The sequence below is a fragment of the Muntiacus reevesi genome, chromosome 9, assembly GCF_963930625.1.
Source record: "Muntiacus reevesi chromosome 9, mMunRee1.1, whole genome shotgun sequence".
NCBI classification, from domain to species: domain Eukaryota; kingdom Metazoa; phylum Chordata; class Mammalia; order Artiodactyla; family Cervidae; genus Muntiacus; species Muntiacus reevesi.
The window spans coordinates 45,274,036-45,282,422 of NC_089257.1; positions in this window are offsets into that span (position 1 = coordinate 45,274,036).

Consider the following 8,387-nt stretch of genomic DNA (forward strand, 5'->3'; position numbering starts at 1 on the left):
TACTTGACCTAGTCTCTTCCTTTTGATTTATAAGACATAAGCATCTTATCCATCATCACCACCATGTAAAGAATCTGTCTGCAATGCAGGAGACCCAAGTTCTATCCCTGGGTTGGGAAGATCCCCTGGAGAAGGAAATGACAACTCACTCCAGTATTCTTCTCTGAGAAATCCCATGGGCAGAGGAGCCTAGTGGGCTACAGTCCATGGGGTCGCATGAGTTGATCATTTGACCTAGTGACTAAACCACCACCACCACCATTCCCTACCACCTCTTCTTGGTTTTCTTATACAGTCAGGTGTCTCCTTTCCCCACATTTCTTTCTGTTGTTGATTTCTAATTTAATTCCATTGTAGTTAGAAAGTGTGTTAGCAAGCTATAGGATACTATCAAATCATTCAAATGGGTGGGGGTGCTGACAATTCTGGGACTTCCTTTAAGAAGTGGCTTAAGCTGAAATCTGTCAAGCCAACTAGAAAAGAGAAGTGTAGAGAAGAGCATTATTGACAGAAGAAGGAGTGTCAACAAAGGCCCCATGGGGAGTGAGCGAACATAAGGCACTCAAGCAAATGGGAAAAAAGAGGAGCCAGTGTACTTCCATAATAATGTATAAGCGGGAGTGTGGTGGAAGATGAGGCTAGAAAGATAAGCAGAATCCACACCATGGAGGCCTTTGTCAGCCATGTTCAAGATTTTGGCCTTTCTTCAGAGACCATTTGGAAGTCAACATCTCTTATAGCATGTTATAACTTTCTTGCATGCCTGTATGCTAAGCCACTTCAGTCGTGTCTGACTCTTTGCAACCCTATGGACCATAACCCGCCAGGTTTCCCTGTCCATAGGATTCTCCAGGCAAGAATAATGGAGTGGGTTGCTGTGCCCTTCTCCAGAGGATCTTCCTAACCCAGGGATCGAACCAGCATCTCTTATGTCTCCTGTATTGGCAGGCAAGTTCTTTACCTCTAGCACCACTTGGGAAGCCCGTAGCTTTCTTTGTTGTTGTTCAGTTGCTCAGTCGTGTCTGACTCCTTGCAATCCCATGGACAGCAGCATGCCATCCTCCCTGTCCTTCACCATCTCCTGGAGCTTGCTCAAACTCAAGTCCATCAAGTCATTCATGCCATCCAGCCATCTCTTTCTTACATTGCGCCAATTGCTGCTTTCTTATGTAATTGAATCTTTTCTGTTTACCTCAAAAGATTATGAACTCCATGACAGCATATGATATGCCTGCTTTTGCTCATCATCCCTAACACATTGGGGTCGGATAGGCAAGAATGAATGAGGAAGACTTATTAGTGGTCGAGGAGACAGATGATGGTAGTTTGTACCAGGATGCTGGTGATGGGCATATATGAGTGGATTTGAAAGATATTTGTGAGGGGAAGTTAATTGATCATAGTGATAGATTAAATATAAATGATGAAATTGTTGTTGTTCAGTCACCAAGTTGTGCCTGACTCTTTGTGATCCCTTGGACAGAAGCATGCCAGGCTTCCCTGTCCCTTGAGTTTGCCCAAGTTCATGTCCATTGAACAGGTGATGTCATCCAACCAGCTCACCAACTCTCGCCCTCTTCTCCTTTTGCCTTAAATCTTTCCCAGCATTGAGGTCTTTTCCAATGAGTTAACTGTTTGCATCAAGTGGCCAAAGTATTGGAGCTTCAGCTTCAGCATTAGTCCTCACAAAGAGTATTTAGGGTTGATTTCCTTTAAAATTGACTGGTTGGATCTCCTTGCTTTCCAAGGCACTCTCAAGAGTTTTCTTTAGCACCGCAGTTCGAAAGCATCAAGTCTATGGCACTCTGTTTACTTTGTTGTCCAGCTGTCACCTTCACACATGACTTCTGGAAAGATCATAGCCTTGACTATATGGACTTTTGGCAGCAAAGTGATGTCTCTGCTTTGTAAACACATCTTCCCAACCCAGGAATCAAACCCAGGTCTCCTGCATTGCAGGCAGATTCTTTACCAGCTGAGCCAGCAGGCAAGCCCTTTGTAAACACATTGTCTAGGTTTGTCATATTCCTGCCCAGAAGCAAATGTCTTCTAATTTAATGGCTGAAGCCACCATCCACAGTGATTTTAGAGCCCAAGAAGAGGAAATCTGTCACGTCTTCCACCTTTTCTACTTCTATTTTCCATGAAGTGATGGGACCAGATGCCATGATCTTAGTTTTTTTGATGTTGAGTTTTAAGTCAGATTTTTCACTCTCCTCCTTCACCCTCATCAACAGGCTCTTTAGTTCCTCTTCACTTTCTTCCAATAGAATAGTATCAATCACATGTCCGCGGTGGTTGATATTGCTCCCAGCAATCTTGATTCCATCTTGTAACTCATCCACCCCAGCATTTTGTATGATGCACTCTGCATGTAAGTTAAATAAACAGGGTGACAATAAATAGCCTTGTCTTACTCCTTTCTCAATCCTGAACCAAGCAGCTGTTTCATACAGGGTTCTAACTGTTGCTTCTTGATCTGCATGCAGGTTTCTCAGGAGACAGGTAAGATGGCTTGGTATTCCCATCTCTTTAAGAGTTTTCCACAGTTTGTTGTGATCCACAACTGTCAAAGGCTTTAGTGTAGTCAATGAAGTAGAAGTAGATGTTTTTCTAGAATTCCTTGCTTTCTCTATGATCCAGAGAATGTTGGCAATTTGATCTCTGATTCTTCTGCCTTTTCTAAACCCAGCTTGAACATCTGGAAGTTCTTGGTTCATACAATGCTAAAGCCTAGCTTGGTGGAACATGTCAGATTCTTTATGGAAGCGTCATATTTTTGGATAGTTTGTGGAACTACTGTGAGATATCTTTGGGAATAGTAATTAATTCTACTTATTTAAAAATTTTTCTCTGTTCCAGCATTAACTGTTTCTTTGGAGTTAGTTTGGTATTCAGCTTACTTTCTTTTTCTGTTTTCTTCCACAGCTTTTTTTCGCTCTGCCATTTTAATTTATCATTCTGTCATTGAACTTTCTCACATCATTAACTGTTCTTTGAAATAGTTTTTCTTTTTTTTTTTAATTTTTTGTTTTTATTTTATTTTTTTGAGCAATTTTAACAACTTTAATTATTAATATATACATATTTTTAAATTTTATTTTATTTTATTTTATTTTATTAGTTGGAGGCCACTGAAATGTTGTGAAATAGTTTTTCATGGCTGTCTGTGTATTTACATTGAGTTAATATATCGTAATTGATGTATCAATTTATTTCCTATTCTCTATTCATTTAGATTGTTCCCAGTTTTTCCTTTTATTAATAAATACACTGCTTCAAATGTCTTTATGCCCATCTCTAATTACTAGTATATATTTACAGTTTGTATTATGGGATTTCAGAGTGCATTATATATGTGTGTGTGTGTATGTAATTGAGGAAACATTTGTTTATAACATTATATAGATAACATTGTATACTTTCATGTGTACAATATTATATTGACTTCTCTACACAATACAGTGTATTCACCTCCAAAAGTTTAGTCTCTTAGATGTTTGTATAGTTCTAAGAAGTTTTTCGTCATTTCTAAGTTATCTATTTTTGGGGCATACAGCCATTTACATACAGTATTGATAATTTCTGATGATTATTTTATTTTTATGGTATCTGTTTTAATTTCTCCTCTTAATTCTTGTTTGATATACCTGAAAGTTTTCTTTCTTCTTCTTCTCTCTCTCTCTCTTTTTTTATGGAGTCCAGCTAAAGGTTTACAAATTTGGTTTATCTTTTCAAAGAATCAGCTCTTAGTTTCATTGATCTTTTCTGTTGTCTTTTTAGTCTCTATTTATTTCTGCTCTGATCTTTATTATTTTCTTCCTTATACTGATTTTGGGCAATGTTCTTATTTTTCTTGTACCTTTAAGTGTAATGTTAGGTTGTTTGAGATTTTTCTCTTTTCTTGAGTTAGGCTTGTATTACTTTGAACTTCTCTCTTAGTACTCTTTGCTACATCCCATAAATTTTGATATGTTGTGTATTCTTTTGTCTTGAGCTAATTTTTTATTTATTCTTTGATTTCCTCATTAATTCAATAATTGTTCAGTAGCATGTGTTTAGTCTCCACATACTTGTGATTTTCTAGTTTTGTTTTTTTTTTCCTTGTAGTTGATTTTTAGATTCATACCACTGTGGTCAGAAGTTTGCTTGATACAGTTTCAGTCTTCTTAATTCCATTGAAACTTGCTTTGTATCCCAGCATATGATTCATCTTTGAGAATGTTTAATTTGCCTTTGAGACGAAAGTGTATTTTGCTGCATTCGTATGAAATATTCTTATAAATCTTATAAATCTATGAGTCCATTTTGTTTAATCTTTCCTTTAAGGTTGTTGTTGACTTTCTATCTGGATAATTTATCTATTGATGTCAGTGGAGTTTTAAAATTCCCTAAAATTATTGCATTGCTGTCCATCTATCCTTTGAGATCTATTATAATTGTTTTATATATATTGGTGATATATTTTCAGTGCATAAATATTAATAACAGTTGTGTATTCTTGATGAGTTGCCCCTTTTGCCATTAAATAATGTCCATTTTGTCTCTTGTTACATGTTTTTTTGGCTTGAAGTCTATTTTGTTTGATATGCGTATGACTGCATCCACTTTCTTTTAGTTGCCATTTGCTTGGAGATCATCCTCCATCCCTTTACTTTGAACCTGTGTTTATCTTTCAAGCTGAAGTGAGTCTTTTGGAGGAAGTATATAGTTGGGTCTTGAATTTTAATTCATTCAGCTACTCTGTGTCTTTTGTTTAGTGATTTAACCCATTTACATTTAGGGTGATTATTGATGAATGAGGAATTATACTGCCATTTTGTTTCCTGGTTGTTCTATATCAGTTCTTTATTCCCAGGATGTCTTAAACGTTATTTCTTTGTCATTGACTTTTAACAGTTTTACTATATGTCTTGGAGAGGGTATTTTGGCATTGAGATAATTAGGTCTTCTCTTAACTTCATGGACTTGTACATCCAGTTCCTTCCCCAGATTTGAATACTTTTCAACTATTTCCTTATACTCCTTGATCCCTTCTTCCACTCTTCTCCTATAGGATACCACTACCCTTATGTTGCCTTTGTAACAGAGTTGGATAGGTCTTATAGAAATTCTTCATTTAAAAATTTTAGTTCTTTTCCCTCTTCTACTGTATCATTTCTAGATTTCTTTGAACTTGCTAATTCTCTCTTCAATATGGTCTCCTCTATTTCTAATGCTTTCTAATATGTTCTTCATCTCATTTATTGAGTACTTCAGTTCCAGGATTTCTGTTTGGTTGTTTTGTAGGTTGTTTTGAGGATGGAGGGGGCAGAGTCACGGACGCCTGCACTGCTGGAGATAAAGGTCTCAGGCTCTGCTGACACCGCCGCCCAGTTCCCTGTGGCTGCGGGCACCATCATGCTGGGAGGCTGGAGTCATGGGCACTGCTCCCCTCCTGCTACTGTGTTCTCTGGGGCTATGGGCTCAGGTGCTACAGCTGGGGGTCCCAGATTGCAGGCACCACCTCCACTGTTTGGCTGGTGTGCCCCCTCTATGTACTTCAGCCCACCCACCTTTACATATATAGATGTGTGGAACTCTTTAGCATCATGGTGTGTTGGACAGAGGAAACTTTGTTGAGTTGTGGAAACTACTGCTTATACCTTCAAAGGAAGAGACAAAAGAAGTGCCACAGGCTGCCATGATGCTGACATCACCTGCCTTTTTAACTGTTTTAGTGGTTTTCAGTTGAATTGGGCTGAACCTGTGGATGGAATGAATATCCCCAGTGAATGTGAAAATTATGATTCTCCTGATAACAACTTTAGAGGCTAATTATGAGAAGGAAAATATTCTCATCAGAAGGACTCTCTGCTGGTTACCCAGGTATTTAGATTCTCTGTGTAAGGACCCCTTGGTCTTTGTGAAAGCTGGAGGTTATTTGAGAGCATTGGTCTGTTTCTGTCAGTCCCTGATACTGCCTTGGGAAGTTTTTATATAACTCTGTCACTCTTTTTAGTGACAGAATTTTTCTTATGGCTTTATCTTAGAATCAAATGCCATGGCTCTGATCCCTTGTACTGGTTCAGTTTATCTGTAGCTGTTTAACTTCCACCCTGAGCATAGCATGAATATTTCAGTTTGCTTATCCAGCTGTCTCTGATCTTAGGGATCTTTAGGGTATTGGAAAATTTTACTTGAAAACAGACTTTTTCTTTCACATATGCTAAGTTTCACATGTCTATATCTATCTGTATAATCTGTCTATATCTCTACATATATGTGTATTTGGTTTCACAGATATGTATATATATTGTTTTCAGTTAGAGGCCATATACTTTACATTGCCTAGACATTTCTCAACCTTTGAAGTCCACTGAAAATTTTGTTTGAAATGCATAATTTGTCTGAGCCGTGTACATAAAGGAAGAGAAAATCTAAATAGAATAATTGTCATGAAAGTAACTGAGAATGGTATTAAAGCATTGCCTCTGTCTTTCTTTCCTTACAAATAGAATGGAATGAGATAAATAAATCAGGTCCAGATGATTAAAAAGGGAATAATACTAGACTTCAAAAGTAATGCCAATGATATAAGAACAAATCCCAGACTTAAAGAGAGAAGGAAATCCTCTAAATCATTTTACAAATGCTATAATGGTTAAAAGTGAGGGCTTTGAAATAAGGCTGTATGCGTGTGTATTCAGTCATGTCTGACTCTTTGCAACCCCATGAACTGTAGCTGGCTAGGCTCCTCTGTCCACGGGACTGTCCAGGCAAGAATGCTGGAGCGGGTTGCCATTCCCTTCTCCAGGAATTTCTCAAACGAGTGATGGAAACTGCATCTCTTGTTTCTCCTGCATTGGCACACAAATTCTTTACTACTGAGCCAATCAAGCCATCTAGATTCAAATTCTGGCCTCATCATTTATTAGCCCTGCAATGTTAAACAAGTTATTTGACCCCTCCTGCATCAGTTTCTTTCTATTACAGAAGGGATAAAGACAGTGCTTACGAGTTGCTGTTTTAAGGTATAAGTGAGCTAATACACCTAACACTCTTTGAATGCTTGGTGTACAGTGTATAAGAGATATATGCCACCGTTGTTGTGTTGCTATTATTATTATTACCATTACAATTACAAACTGAAAAAAGTTAAATGCACATATTAATCTCACTTATAAATAATTGGATCAATATTCGGGTTCCAGTTAGCAAATAGAATCCAGAATTATTACAAAATAAAACACATAATACCTAATAAGTCTTGTTCACTATTAGAAAATCTACTATCTTCTCCACGGATATAGAAAATGTATTTAATAAAAACATATATCTATTTATGGTTAAAATTTTTAATGAAGTATGTATAGATAGATACTTCTATTGTATAGTAAAAATACATCCCTCAAATAAGAACCCATGTCATTTTTAATGGTGGAAAACCAAAAACATTTTCACTAAAGCTAATAAAAGATACTCAACACTTTACTATGATACTGTATCCACTTTACTTAACATTTTTATATCTGTGCAAATTAATGAGATGTGATAAGAGCAAAAAGACTTTAACAAATTGAGAAAGTGGGTGCCAACTTGTTTACAAGCAATAAAATATCAAACCGGGAAAATCAATGTAATCAATTGAGAACCAGAAAGTAAGTAAAATTATTCCATTATTTGGTTATGAGATTAATATTAAAAGGTCAATGTTTTAAAAGCTTTTTATCAATATCAATTTCAATTGATATTGATTTCAATCAATATCAATTATCAATAAATTTTTATATGTACAATTTGGAGATGGTTGGATAGTATCATCAACTCAATGGGCAGGAGTTTGAGCAAACTCCAGGAGATAGTGAAGGACAGGGAAGCCTGGCATGCTGCAGTCCATGGGGTTGCAAAGAGTCAGACACAACTAAGTGACTAAACAACAACAATGTACAAATAATATGTGGTCATTAAATATAATAGAAAAGATGATTTCATGTGCAATGGCAACTAGAAAGAGGTAACGGATTGGATTTAAAACCAACGTATGAATGATCTCAAGAAAATTCTAAAGCCTTTGTGTGGTACATAAAAGACTTGAAAAGCTGAGAGGATGCATTTTTTTGAGGAAGCTTTATTTCTATAAAGAAATCTATTGTTCTTAAAAATAAATATATTCAAGTCAATCTCAGTAAACATAACTTTCTGTTTAGAAATAGTCAAGCTGATATATTCAGAAAAATACATGTATGAATAGTCAAGAAAGTTTTAAAATAGAAGATATGAGCTTGTACTATTCTTTCAAGACATACAAAAATAAAAGAAACTTCATATTTAAAAAGATTTTGGTTCTGGTTTATAAATAGGAAGACTTAAAAGTCCATAAAAGGAAGTCATATTAACTCTATGAT